At 33.0% G+C, this 16,142-nt stretch overlaps 1 protein-coding gene across 2 annotated transcripts in view; it reads left to right on the top strand.

Annotated features, from left to right (window-relative positions):
• Positions 1-16,142, top strand: part of LOC133175467 (protein naked cuticle homolog 2-like) — a 32,477-nt gene that overhangs the window by 6,126 nt on the left and 10,209 nt on the right. The gene's annotated exons all lie outside the window — the stretch shown is intronic.

Genomic DNA, 16,142 nt, shown 5'->3' with positions numbered 1-16,142 from the left:
TGTAAATTTATGCTGAGTGTCCTACTTAACCATTAGTCATGTTAGTAAGCATTTAGTTTATTTGTGTGTATGAATAAGCATTTTTTTGTTGTACCATCGCACACTGTGACCAGGGTAGGACATTGATTTTATTAAATAAGGCTTCAACAAAAATCTATCTGGACATAGTTTTCCCCATTCATAAAGGAGTTGTGTATTGTCATTTAATTGGATCAATTCCCAGTCACCTTGTGACAAATAAAGTTGATCACTGAGGTCACTGAGTGGAAAAATATGTGAATCAAAAAAGTCCTCATTGATTGATATTTTACAAGTGCATGTAAACAATAAGGTCCTGTACTTATTATTGTTACGTTTTGTTAAAACGGACAAAGAAATTATTGTTGGAAAAACATCAAACATTTAGTATTAGTGCTCTTAAAGGATGTGTGTTGTATTTATCCAACTGTAATCATGGTCCTTTGCAGCAGTATGTGTCTTCAAAGAGATTTTGTCAACAGCGGAATTGCACCATTTTATGATCACTTGACCTGCATCTGTATTCATGGTCTTTTGATGTGTAGAGATGTATTTTTTCACATCAATTTTGGTATTCCAAATATCATAGCAACACCTCTGCTAATGTATGTAATTGTGACTGGTACTGTTTATGAAAAAAAAAATGTCGAATAGAAAATCAACATTATCAAGCAAAGTTTCAAAAATGAGGTAATTATGATATTAAACCAGCCTGAACCACTTTGCACTCTGTAGTTAAAACAGTTTAGCATACTATGGGGTTCTTTATATACATATAAATAAAACTTGAGAGAACAAATTCACAGTGAGTTGGGTTGCTAATGTAAACCCAGGTCATTCAATACACATCAGTGAGACCTTGGTTTATAGAGAAGGGTCAGAGATTATCAGGGTTCTAATCTAACAAGATGTCATACTCCTAGTGTGCAACTTCTTGTTTATGAGTAAGCTTACACTGGGAAACTTTGCGCACAATCAAAAGCACAAATGAAACTCATCATTTCTTTTATTGTAAGGTTTCTCTGGGTCTGCAGTAAACTTGTATCCCTTTATTTTCCAAAGCTCAACAGATGTTTTTAGTTTAATGGTTTGTAGCAATGAAATAAAAGTCTTGATTTTCTGTGTTCTCTGGTAGGTCTTAGACAAATATATTGGAGCAATTTATCTTCTATTTGAAGTCTTTTTTTCCAGTTTGAGCAATTTGAGAAGTGGTAAACCAGGACTTACAGAGTGTTGCCTAGCAATAGAAACTTAATACTGAGCCAACTATAAGGCAGTTGGTCAATCATGTGGTAGGGCATATTATCCTAGCACGTTATCATAGAATTCTTTGAGAACTTTGCACACATACATAGAATAATTTATTTTTGTGACCCTTTTCACATACTGTGTCAAAATTATTTTATTTAAATAGGGTATAAAATTTCTATGATATACCACTTTACTTTGTCCCTCCTTTGGGATACAACCATTCTATAACTTCAGGGACCCTGTGTCAACTCATTGCTGCCCACAGTTACAAGTTGACATAGGACCCCTGACGTTGAGAGGATAGGATACAACCACAATGTCACATTAGAATGTTAGTGCAGTGCTAAAATAAATGTCATAACATTGTTGCATTAGGTACACTTAGTTGACAACTGCATCAAAGAGGAAAAAATGTCATAATTAATATAGAGAAAACACAGTTTGTATTTTTCATGACAAAGAGGCCAATGGAGGTTGAGCGCTTATACGTAAGAGAATGAAGTTAGAGGCAATGTCTTTGGAGATAACGTATGTGTATATCGAAGACAAATCTTTTTGTGTTCTCCCTGGATCTTTCCGTCAGAAGAAAGTCCTTTGAAGACAGAGCCCATTCTTGGATAATATCTCTTTGAAATGGAATATTTTGAAATCTTACATGGCATTGGAGATAAAATTGGCCCCTTGCTTGTGCAAACAATTTCATTACAGGAGAGTTAGCCAATCAGATAAAGAAAGAGAAGGAGACACTTTCTCAATGTCAGTGCGTTTGATGTCGATTTCAGGTGTGTAACTGATCTAGAGATCTATCGAGTGATCAGTTTCATTCATATTTAGTTACACTGTTGCCCCGCCATTTAAAAAATTATGAAGTATGGCTATAATTTGTGGGATATCTGATTTATCTCAGTCTTTTCCCTTTCTTGGCACTTTGTACGTCATGGCAGGATTTTTCTGCGAGAATGATTGAGCAATTCCAATTCAAGATCTTGAAGGTGTGTGCGATTAAATGTCATATTTCGTGTTAAGGCAGTATTTAATTTTCCCCTTGTGCATAGCATAAGAGAAGTAATTTTTTTAATTTACGCAACCTTCATTTCAATATTGTACTGTCATCTTCATCAATTTTGCTTAAATCACTGGATATGACAAAAGTTATAATCTAGAAATTGTCCTTCCATGCAAATGTTCCATAGATTTAGATGCATTAGTTAATTGATTTTTATTCAACATCTGCCATCTGACTATTTTGTAAAATATTTCATGTTGGAATTTTTTATCTCGTCTGTTTACTTTTTTCTCAGTCCTTATCAAATTTCTGTGAAATGGGGATACTTTTTAATCATTTATATTGTTTGCGAAGAACAGGTGAAATTCAAGGCTGTTGAATTTGCAAAATGTTGTTTTCTGAGGGTTAATAAAAAATGAATAGTGATATGATGGTTTAATGAGTAGATTTCTCACGTGAGATAATTCGATCTCACAGTGTCAGGTTATCATTCTGACATTTCAGATTAATCTCAAAGAGCAATTGGCTTCTGAATTTTTCATTTTTTTTTTCTTCAGTGAAACAATTTAAATTAAAAAAAAAAGAAGATATCCCTTGTTTTCTACAAAGCATTACAGATCATGATTGTTTTTAATATATTCGATCAGTGCATATTATCTATTCAAGATATATTACTAAAGTCAGGTACTCTTCACACAATTGCTCCGAAGAAAATAGTTCCATTCATGATCAGTAGATAAAACATTACAACAAATATTAAGAATAATCATGTATATTTAATACGTTAAAGAAAACAAAATTAACGTTAAAAGATTTTAAGAAAATCACTTTTTCCCCAGAAAAGCAAATAAAAAGTTTTCATATTCCTACGCTCGCTGCCTCTTCAGTCTTTTTCACGAAAATATATAGGTCACACTTCGATTGATAATGATAAATCTTTTCACCAGTTATATTACTGTCATGATTATTGTTCGTTAATTGCCGTATATTTTCTTTTGAGTTAGAATGTTAATCATTAACTGTGTGTGTGTTTTGTTTCTCTTTTTTTAAATAACGGAATGGTTATTATGGCTAAACACTTCTCGGCAAAGCAACGTGATTTTCCGAGCTCGGAAAGATCTTCGCACTTGTGTAGACCTAGGCTATTTTGTCTTGCAAGAACAGGTGTGTGCACCGTTCCCTAGTGACGCTTAGATCAGTAGACTGGGTATCAGTACTTGCTACGGACATAAAGAAGTTTAGAACTATACACCAGTTTCATAACAAGTGCAGGTTTTTTACTCAAGGTGAAGCCCTAGACTGGGCTAGAGGGGCTGAGTTATGGTCATCGATCTAACACGAAAATGTACTATTTTTGTAAATAAAAAACATTTCTAGAAACAAAAATGAAGTTTATCTTCAAAACGTCTGTATATTCAAAATCAGTATATGGTGGAGGAATATTCAGTGATGCTCCATAGCCGCAACCGATCTCGCGCTTTCCTTTGCGTTTAACAACGGCCGTCAATGCATCACTGGACGAGTTCATTGATTACTCTAAAAGGTGACAGGTTAGAACATCTTTAACATCTGCCTATACTTTGAGTGATAGTACTTTTTAATAGCACAAAATTAAAAAATAAATTAAAATCTATCCTTGATAGATCTAAAGTTTTGCTATTTGTGAAAATGGGCTATCTTTGATAATCCATAACGGCTTGAACTTGATTTGATTTTTTTTTTACAGAAGATTCTATCATTGGAAAGTTAGATGGTACACATGTAGCACAGGCCCATAGTACGCGGGATTTTTTGGGAGTCCCCCCCCCCCCCCCTTTCACTTTGAAAACGTTGCTATAGGCCTGTAACATGCTATTTGAATTAAATATTCCTGAAAATGAGTGAGGTGTTAAATACATTTTTAAAATTATACGATTAATTATATTTAGTTTATGTTCAATGTGAAATTAAAACTATTTTTATGCATGTGCAACTTTGTGATAAAGTCACTACATGCATGTAACGTTATATATGTACATGCAGTTTGTTTCCTACTATATGCATATTTTATTCAACAAAAGATGTTGAAACTCAGTAGCCTAAATATTATGTCATTTTAGGATATTTATGTATATGGCACTTTTATAGTTGACTTTCTACAGCTTGAGTATCTCTGACGTTTTGTCAGTAAATACTTGTTTTTTTTTTTTTTATTAGAAATCATCTGAACACAATGAAAATTCGAATAAATTAAAAGTCGAATATCTTGGATATGGGGTAACCCATATCTATTCTTGTTACTGCATCAATCACTGAGAGGTGTGTGTTGATTACCCAGAAAATGAGGTCATACATCAACAAAGTTCAAAGAAGAGAGTGATCAGTTTATTTGGAATTTTTTTTTTTTTTGCCAGCAGGACCAGTTTATCTTGTTTTCTGGAGTGGTGTATAGTCTGTAACAGATGAGATATGTTTTAGGGTTTGTTTGTTTTGTTGTTTGTATAAAGGTTGCATGGACTTGTTTGACGTCTTGGCAAAGTAATTTGTGATATTTTTTTTATTTCTTTGACACAGAGATCGAGAGAGAGAGATCTGGAAATCCAGAGAATAACTGATAATAGATCTGTAACAAATTTTACTATTTTAAAATTATATTTTTATTTAAATAAAATCAGTTTTTCTATGCCCTAATGGAACAGCACCCCCTCCCTCTGTTTCTTTTCCTCTCAAGACTTTGGTGGATATCCAATGTAGCAAAGTTTGACAGGAATGTATGTAATTATAGCATAAAAAACCTGCCTGCTTTTCAGTACTGTTGTCGCCAACTGTCACTTTGTGTTAGGGCTATTTTTCATCAACACTAGAAATTTCTGACACTATGTAGGGTCACTTAGGTACTACGCAGCAATACACAAATTCCAGGTTAGAATCATAGAAGATGGGATGTTTTAAGTACATAAGCATGTAGGTAAATTAATAGTTTATTGTAAGCAGTAAACAATACAGACTATTTTTTTCTGTTCTGTATCTATAGAAAGGGTCATCATTAACAAATAGCATATTAACTTGCTTTGTAAAGGGTTCTCTGAATATGAACATCATTTGAGAAAGAGATAGAGATGGAGAGAAAGAGAGAGAGAGATATTTCCTAAGAAATGGGCACTTTGATGATATATATAACTCAATTAAGACCCACTGTATTGACAAAGAGTGCATCTTCCTCAAGAGAAGGGAAGACTTTGGACATTATGGAGAGAAATATTACCCAATTAGACTGAGAATTGACAGAATCGGAGGGAGATTTATGAAGAGATGGATTACACTTTGGCTTCCTAATGTTGTACCATTAGTGGTCCTTCTCAATCTTCTTGGGGAAAAAAGCACTGAAAATTGCCTAATATTGATGATCAAATACATGTCTGCAATGCATAAATCTTTTATCAACAGAATGACATTTAATGCGGTAATGCTTTAAATGTGCATCTCAGGTGACAAGTATGATGTATTGCCTCTTTTTTCTCTTGGTCTGTAATTATGTACATGTAAGGCTCAGATTAGTGGGGGTTTCTCATTTGTTTTGGAAAACTCGGGGGTGAGCTAATTCTTCCCTGTTACTAATTGCTGTGACAATCACAGTTATCTTTTGTTCTATTGAACAGCTGCTCTGGTAATAATCCCTCCTCAGATTGATAAAAAAAAAATGTCGCTTCTGCTGAATTACAGAGTTGGGGTATTACAGAGAGGGAGATTTAATAGACATAGATGTTTTATTAGTAAAGTAGGGAAAAAACCCACAGAGTAGATCAAAAGATGCTTGTCATATTATTGTCATCCCGTAAGTGAGGTGATTTCCAATCACAAAGTTTCAAAGGGAAGATTAAAAGAACTATTTTCCACTGAACAACTCATCAGATAAGAAGAAAGCATTGCATCAGTATTAATCAAAATTGATGAGAGCAAGGCCATTGTTTACAGTTGACTGCAAGTTCTTTTTATATGAATTCCTTCACACAAGAAATGAGAAATTAAAAAAAAAAGGAAGAATTGCTCTAATGAAACATCAAATGGGTCTGGGTTTTTTTCCCCGTTGATGTTATTTGGTGATAGTTACAGTTATATTATTGCTTGTCAAGATTTTATGGCAATTGCACACTTTGAAATATATCTATGCATCTTGTAAAAGGGGAAGAAAATATTTGCATTATGTTTGCATTATATATGACAAATTGGTTGTTATTTGTACATCTATGTGACTGAGTCTTTATTTAGCAGGATGACAAAATCGGATTTCCCATCTGTTTCCTTTAGATGCTTGGAGGTCCTCAGCCAAAGGCAGAACTCCTTTTGTTCACCATGAGGATATGCAATTTAACACCTTTGTAGTATCATGTGCTACCATTAGTTAATGAATTAACACTCCTCTATCATGCTTATTAGTTACCTTTAATTAAAAATTGTAAACATAATGTTCAAAATTTTTTGGGCAGCAGCCATGACATCAGAAAATATTTCCATATAGAATTTCAAGACTTCTAAATATTATGGCATAGTTATTCTTTACATTTTTACAAGAATTAGATATATGTAAAAGAAGTACATTGTTAACATGATTAAGAAAATTCAATGTTGATCTTGAGAAGAGAGCTCTGTTGTAATTCCTTGATGCATTTTTAATTTCTTGCTGTAATATAATTTGTATTCTGCTACTCATGTCAATAGCCATTAGAATGAAGAGAGCAAGAAAAACATACCAGTTTCTCTGCATTGCAGAATTTAGAAATTCAAATATCTACAAGTGACTTCATCAGATTGATGGGTTTCCCTGCGGAAAAAAAAAGTAAGAGAAAGAACAAGAAGCATTGCATTCTGCATTTTTGGCCTTCTGACATTTATCAAAGATTGTAGGTAGAATGTGGATATTAGTCACAGATTTCATGTCTTACATCTCGTGAGGAGCCAAGACCTCACAGAGGGAACTTGTAAGAGCTATGTCCCTTTATCAGAGTTACGGGTCTTGTCCAATTGGTAATTTATGAGAGGGGGTGTTGTTGCCGCAAAAGATCTGAGGAAATCTGTTGGCATTTATCACATGAATTCCATTTGTACTCTTATTTTATTACATTTGTAACAGATGAATGCAAACAAGAAAAAAGTAATCTTTCATTTTTGAAAAAAAAGGACTGAAGATTTTTTTTATAATTATGTTGCCAAAAGAAATGAGAATTTGAATAGAAACTGGGAGGGCCTTGAAAGTGACCGTTTTTTAACCTTTTAAATGTTCCATATATATAGATGTATATTGGACAGTTCAAAGCAATATGTAGATATTAATCTCCAATTTGTCCTTTTAAGCATTGCAAGGGTCCTCTCTTTTCGGGAAAAGATCAATGGAAACTCTATCTGGGAATATTATGATAGGACAGGCTGTGTTATTACCATGTAATAGTTAAATCTCTTTGTAATCTGAGTGTTCAAAGTAAAAACAGGCTTTATGGAATATTAATTGAGGAATATTGGGGACAATTATCTAATCCATCAGAAATTCATTACGCTATTGTCCTGTGATATAGTCAGCCCTATGGCTGTAGCCACTACTTTTGAGGCTGACTATGCAAGATATAAAAGGTCGACAGGCAGAAATCAAAATGGTGAAATCAATCGCAGATGACTGATCAAAGGAGACCAGCCTATTTATCTGACCAGTAATGGGTCAGGACTAATCCACAGCAAAGATCTGCGTAGAATTGGGATTGGGCCCTTATGAGATATGTCGCCATTGTGGAGTCCAACAATTGAGCAGGCCAGAAATGTAGACAGGATTTATATTTCTGACCCTCAGTAAAGGAACAAATATAAAATACAAGTTATTTGTAAGCTATTGCTAATGTAACAGGCTCTATAAGTTGTTTTAAATCTGCTTTAAAAAGATACTGGTCCACACAAATGTATTCATTGACAAGGTGGTACAGCTAGCTCTATCATAGAGGTATGATAATGCAGCATATGTTTTGCAGTCAGCAGATACATTTATCAAGAAAAAAAAATAGTTTATTTCTAGGTTTGTCGTTTAAAAACACTGAGTGCAGTTCATTTACTTCTGAATGCACTGTATTTGGCAATTGTTGAAAGACTTTGATGTCATGGTGATAGTAAAGGTTTATTTCTGGTACATTAATTGACATGAAATAAAAGTTTTGTAGGCTTGTGTGACAACTTGTGTGTTAAAGATAAGGATCAAAACTCAAGCACACTTTAGATGATATCAAAATTACCAGTTATCTTAAAACTAATGTAACATTTTGAATTTTAATCACCTGTATGCTTCAATTTTGTGATAAATAAAATTACCAGTGTATCTAAATTGTATCTCTGTTCTTAAATAAGGTAAAGTAAGAATTTGCATTAAAGTTAAAGGCATAATTGCTTTATTTCTAAATGTATTGCAACAGACTAGTTTTAGTGAATTTACCAATAAATCTTGTGATGCGGTAAAAATATACTTTTCATTTTATCCCGTAACCTTATTTTATTTGAATATTAGTATATAATTGTTGATTACCAGCAGTATGAAATTAAATGAGAAAAAATATTGTTATTAAATGAGAAAAAATATCAAATAATGGAACGGAGTTAATTAAAGATGGAAAAACATAAAGTGCTGTAAGCATGATATATGGTCTTTAAAGATAAACCTGCTATTGTCAATAACACGTTCATTTATACCCAAAGTTGTCAGAATTTTTATCTATATCTAGAATGTGAGTTATTCCATATGATGTTTTTTGCGATATTGATCTCTTTAAATGGGGGCAGAAATGATTTGATGACCGGCCAGTGTTTGAAGCCATTTCTTTGATCATTTGTTTATTGTCTGGTCTCAGAGTGAAAATCTGCATATGCCTGATGTTGCCATCTACTGAAATACTGCTCAACCCAGGCTTTTTTAGAGAGATATGGGGAAGAATGTATCTGATAAATGTTTTTTATGAAATAAATAATATTTAGAGCCAGGCAGACAGCACGAGGTTGACTCCTTTGATCTTCTGCTAGGGATTAGTGCACTGGCTACAACCCTTCTGGATTTCGGAAGTCGAAAAATTCGCAGAGGCATCTGCAGGCGATGAAGCTGTCAATAGTTTTATTTTTAAACTTGTTTTTAAGAATTTCTCACAATAGATTTTTCAGCATCTGTATGGTAGTTTTTGTTTCATTCTCCATGGATTCATTAGAGATTTCTTTGTATTTTTCATTGAATAAGGATATCAAGCTTTATTTTGAAAGAGTTGGGAATGTGACTGACCTAGCTGTTATGGTATAAACTGCATAAACAGTTGGGTTAATGGTTGGAAATAAATTCTTTGTGTTTGAACAATGAGAGAGTCATTATATACATATACCCTCTCTGAATTCAATGTACTAAATATTTAGCTCTTTAGTCTTATGGGGAACATCATTGGGGATAATTTAGGAGCATGGGAAATAAGCTAAGTTAACAAGTCACTGTTATGTAATGGCCTACAATGATGTGGGACTGTGGTCGACTTCTGTGTTTTGCCATGTATGTTCATTTGTGTTGCACAGTTGCTATATTGCACTGATGACCAACGACATGATATCTGAATTCAGTCTGCAATATAATAATGATAATTGTTTTTTTATTTCTATCATGGTAGGGCTTGGCTCTTCTCAGTGTTTTTGCTTGCCATAGTCTAAGTTACGTATTAAGGGGCCCTGCATTTGTACCCTTGAAGATTGTTTGCACTTTACAGTTTTGTTATGATACCTATTTACCCTTTTTCAGCACCTGTGCAGCTATCCTCACAGGTGTTAGGGAAACTGGCCAAATCTTTTGTAATTGTCTTTAAAGAAGATTGATTTAAAGCAAGGGGAAAATTTTGTTTGAAATACTTAAGTGTTGCCTTTGAATACATAGATACAAAGTTTAGAAACTTGAAGGCCAATTAGTGGCTGTCTTCACTATATATTGCCATAGAAGCTTTTTGAAGCTCTAAATACTTAAAAGATTCAGAAGTTTATAGGAGGATTTTTGACAAGGCATATTTTATCCAGGACTATCTATTGATAAAAAAAAAACAAATCCTTCCTTGCTAGTGCTTCAACAAGGCTTAGTATTTAAATACAAAAACAGTTTTATTATTCTTGAACGAGTAATTCCATTTTATCCATCAAAAAGACTAGTTAAGTTCAGAACCTAATGGCTGGGATTTTCTTTAATTGCATGTAGCTTTGTTCCTGTATTAATTTAAATTTTTCCTGCAACAATACAGCAAGATTTACTGCATTTAAATTCTTTGATGCTTTACTATTTGAAAGATATGATTAAGAGTATCAGTTTGATTTGCCAGGTGTGTGCATCTTGAAATTATGCCACTTTATAATTTTTTATCATGAAGTTACATTTCATGATATTATTATGATCATCATGAAAAAATGCTAATTCCTGATAACATTTTTTTTAAAAGAAAGAAAACCATTTTAAGACTGCAACAGATTGTGCCAGAAATCAAAGAAAAATAATTTTTCATGGTGTTTTCTCTCTGAATAGTAACATTTTCTCCTTGTATTTCAGTTATAAAACTATTGTCAGATTAATTTTAAAATACCTACACAGACAATAAATAATTTATGACATGCTCTGTGGTTTATTTGTATGAGAACATAATTGCCTTTCCGCGTATGTTTTTGAGCTCTTAGAAGTGTATTTTGTCAATTCTTCCATAGCTTTTGCATCCCTGTATTTGCAGTATTACCATGCTTTCAGATGGAATAATTTATTAATTAGAATTAGAGAATCTATGCTTTATCAGATGTGCATTGAATATTGAATACAAACCACTGAATGTGTCAAGCTTTTGGAGGAAGATCAGACAGAATTGAACGGAATTGTTCTTTCTCTTTTAACATTTTTCATTGTCCTAGGAGATTGTCTGCTTATTGTTTGAGAGTTTGATTTGAATGATCTTAAAAGTGAATGAAAAGCTTTGAACTATCACTCTAATATGAACTTAAAGCAAGTAAATTCAGTAAAATTATCTATTTTATCATTACTGGAAATACAGAGGTCTCATGGGTGTAGAAATTTTTTTTCACTTTTGTTGTAAATGTATATTATTCTGTTTAAAGCAATTCATTTGTCAAAGTATTTAAACTTTGACTAATGATTTGTTTGTAAATCATGAAATTATTTTTGTTTTTGTTTTTTTATCTTTCAAAAATTGATGACACACAAGGTTTGAGTATTCTCGAAGTTTCTTGTATGTTTATGTCAACACATTCAGGAATCCATTAAACTTTATTGCAGGAAGTTTCCATGTATTAAAGCATATACCAAGACAGTCTCTTTTTCTTTAAAAAAAAAATAACATGAGTTTTAGAATCAAAAAATTTCAAATCCCCTCAAAATAATTATCATTTACAGTTAGATTTTGAGTTTTCATCATCAACAAAACTGAGAATTAATGTGTGTAGGAAATTTGGAATCCATCCTCTGCACATTTGAAGTGCTAGCTATTCACTTTATGCACAAAATGACCCTGTCAATATACCGGGGTACCAATTTAAATCATTTATCAATTTCAGTTTTAGAAATTTTTGAGTATGTTAGGAAACAATTATGTGTTGTGCTTGATCCAGTCAATAAATGGAGACCAAGAGGTTTAAATGCTGGTATCAAATGGCTCTGAATATTTCCTAATATTAACTCAGATGTTTACTGTGATCTGATTTGAGAAATATCATTCTTTCAAATAAGATGTCAGTGAATGGATTTAGGTCAAGGTCAGAGTTGTGGTGGACTGACAATTAGGTTATGTCTGAACTATATCTAATCTGACATTCAAACTCATCAATAAATGGTATTCCAATCTTCACATTCCATTAAATTATAAAAGCTAGGTGCTAACTTTATTTGCGTTTTAATGAAGAAGAGAATAAAATTATGATTCTTGCAAGATGTCAATGCCGACGATAGCAATCTAAGACTTTTTTGTCAGACTTTTTAATTTGACAGTACTGGATACATTTTCCTTAATTGATTCTTTGGAAGTGGAGTGATTCTATAGATATGGATGATGGCTATATAAATGTAATGCATATATAGTTGTACTTTTGTCTTTGATAGACAGGGCTTGAAATAGTTCTTACTGACATCAAAAGGCATTTTTTTGATGTGCAACTTGATTTTTCAATTGATGTGTATCCATTTTTTTGTTGAGGAAGTGTTTTACATTAAAATATTTCCAGAGATAAGATCTGATGTGAAATAATGTAAAAGATATATTATTGCTTTTATTGCTTGATGTTTATCTAGATTTTTGTGAGTCATATGTCTTGTATACATTTAGGAACATGATTGACATTAAGATGCTTTTTAGATCACATATCCTCAGATCTCTGAAATCCACTGATTATACTTTGATCATAATACATGTACTAATAATGTTTGTATATATTTATTTAATATATTTTTCTCTTGTTTGATAGAACAATACATTTACTTATTATGTTTGATTTGCACTTAATTCATCTATGTGTATCTGTTTTCAAGGGCTTGTGTCCATTTATATTTATTTGAAAACTTCGTTAACACACTGGGTAACTTTGATGGAAGAGTTGTGTGAATTTAAATTGTTATATTTGGGCATCTGAGACATGGAATTTGGTAAATTTGCAGAAAATATTGATGGTAGATGTGAACTTTTGGGTACATTTCTCTTGATTCTGCTGACAAAAATATCTGACAACCTTCAGAATGGTGAGCTACAAAACAGCTCCAAACCATGTCTCCTTCTGTGTTTCTTAACTCTTCTCTTGCCATTTGATCTGCTTTGATTTCTTGGGAATTGTTTACAATTTAAGAAATATTTACATGACTCCAGTGTCACAATGTTGATAATTCTCTTTGAATTTTGGCAAAGTCTTGTGGAAGCAAAGAGAGAAAAGGTTTTGTGTTCTCTTGGATGATGTATATATTAGAAGGTATAGAACAGACTGGGAATTATGATTAAAATGTTCCAAGTTCTTCATCAAAGATTGAAGTCAATTGCCTTTTATTGGGCAAACAGTGGCAGGGCTAGGTGATGACAAGGCTTTCTTTGATCCTGACAATGTGGCGGACCCTCAAATAAGAGTCACGGTGCTCATCAATAATGCATATACCAATCTGTTTGATCAGAGTAGAGGGGCACTTACGGGAAAATATGATTAGAATGATTTTGTGCCTGTAGGGAAAACATTAAATGTCAACCGGAAAAGGGGGATTTTTAACTTTGAGAATGTATGTCTGCTTATGTTTTTCGGCCATTGAGCAAGATCTGGTGATAGTTGTGGGTCTATGAGTCAATTCATGGTCAAGTTAATGGTCTTTGTGAGTAAGAGACACCGACTCTGCTATGCATGAGTCAATAAATAGTGATTTCTTTTTTTTTTGTTTTAATATGTACTTGAGATATGATGTATGATTGGATGAATAGACAAGACTCGTCAGAAGCACTCAACAAATGAGTCTAGGGACCCAGGGGCAGAGATTTTCATAGGAATAATTGGTACAATTAAATGATGATCAGTGCAGATTAGTGGAAGAATGAATTGTGAATGGTGACAAATGGGGTTTTGGAGATGGTTATGTGGAAGTTTTTATCTGCTTGGATTGAAATTGCCATACATCAAATTTCCCTGAAGAAATAGCTATGTCCATAGAAATGCAAATGAAGAAGAACTACCTTTTTGTTCAGATATGTTGAAGATGTAAAAAACACATGAATTTGATATAATGAAACTTATGTTTGATGAAGGGAAAAACCAATTATTTTTGATACAATATAGCTCAAAACTGAGCTAATTTAATGAATTGAATGTAGAAATCAAAGGAAATCAAAAGGGAGGAAAACAATACACACAGCAAAAAATTGTAAATAATATGGAAAAAAAAAAGCAAAGGCAAATCAACTGAACTTGCTTAGGCATTTCCTTCAGATGTAGGGAAGAATATAAATAGAAATGTTACCATGTTATTCATTTTATCTTGCTTTCAAGCTTTTAGAATAAATTATTAATAGGCTATTAATATTTTTTTTTTTTTTGAGCTTTTAAAATAATTTATGAATTCAGGCAAAATTTTATGAAAACACTGAATTACTAAGACTTTGTGTATATAGTGTCAAAATGCCAAACTGATAGCAGAATGCAGAAGCGTATCATTATATAACCAGTTAGAATTAATCAGTATAAATTCCCTGAATTTTGACAGGCATGTTATTCACAATCAAAGAACGTGATATGTGCCATGTCACAACATCTATGAAGGTGTCCTCGGGGCTCTGTTCTGCATATTTTAACAATGAAAACAAACATGGGAAAAAAATTTATAATGCACTGGAAGAAGTGAAGAACAGAAGGGTCTATAAATTGTTCACTATCTTGCATGTTTTATGGACATTGTACATGCATGTTGACACTTTAATTGACTAGCTTTTACAGACCGGGTTGTAAAAAAGTACACTGAAGGCCATCACTCAAAGCCCCTGACAACAGGTGTGAAAATATTGGGACTGTCCTGTAGAAAATAAGAGAAATCATTATGAGTTGGCAGAGGTTTTGTTTGTTTAGATTATCAACATCAAGCACACTTCTGTGTAATCAATTAACACCATTTTCATTCAGTATAATTATTATTTGAAAAGATTAAAACAGATGTTCACATTTCTGTGTAAATATACCCTACTCAGCTAGACCCTCTCTTGCTTCAGTGAGTAATTAGTTATGGCTATTTTGTATTTATTGAAAACATTTTGATAACAATCAATGTACACAAACAACGCAACAGCCTTTTTACAGCAAAATGCTTTTTGCCTAGTGTGTGTGACCTTAAAGTATCAAGAGTATATACATCTAGACATCAAGTCAAAGGTGATGTTTTGCGGCTAATTAACGACTTCCATCTTCCTCTGTAGGGCCCGGCCCTCTTCACGAGGAAGTAACCACCTTTGATACCTTCCCCTCAGTGTTTGACTGTCTTTGATCTTGAGACATAGGGAGGAGAGATAGTTATTGATTCCTGTTACACTGTTTATGATTGGTAGATTGTCTGTTTCTCTCTGATACTAACAAAAGCCACCATAAGGAACTCCATAGTTAAATACTTCCACTCTGGGCATTTCTTTTTAAGGAATGGTTTTCTTAAATTCTTTGAAGGTAAGAATTTGGGATACATTTGTTTATGTGTGTATATATATACTTTGTCAATTGTCTTTGGGTGAATTTTCTTCATAGGTTTTTGTCTTGATAGTTTTAAAGATTAGATATAAGAGAGAGAGAGAGAAGAAAAAATATAAGCATGACACAAATTAAGCATGCAGATTTTAAAAGTGTAAATTAACCTACCTTAATTAAGAGGTTTAATGGGAGTTTGGTATGTGGAGGGAAAAAGATGCTAATAAGAAATTTCATCTCTTCATTAAAGAAAATAAAAACTTACCAAGCAGAATGTGTTTTTGCTTCTATAAAGACATGTGGTTATATACAGATCTTAATTACAGTTTGGGATGTGTGTGTGCTTTTGAGGTTTTTATTATCTCTGCTTGTTAAACATCTGAGCACTAAGGTGTTAACATCCCCATGCAAGCATCAAAGGCTAGGTGTCCAAAAGGTAATAATACTCCAATCAGATTATGTCATAACAGATGTCAGGTTACATAACATCTTCACTCCAGAGGAGCTTTGATCTGGGGCCAGCCAGGTAGATTATCTACCCAGGTAAACATGGTGTCTCTATCTATAGGTAAACATAAGCTCAAACACTGCTGTCTAACAGATTCTTCATCAAATTGTGGAGGAATGAGGGCAAGTCCTAAACGATTATCCTGGAGGG

This window comes from Saccostrea echinata, unplaced genomic scaffold (assembly GCF_033153115.1).
Source record: "Saccostrea echinata isolate AGI-Se365-2 ecotype Australia unplaced genomic scaffold, CSIRO_AGI_Sech_v1 ptg000062l, whole genome shotgun sequence".
In the NCBI taxonomy this organism is placed as follows: Eukaryota; Metazoa; Mollusca; class Bivalvia; order Ostreida; family Ostreidae; genus Saccostrea; species Saccostrea echinata.
This window is presented reverse-complemented; position numbering and strand designations above follow the sequence as displayed.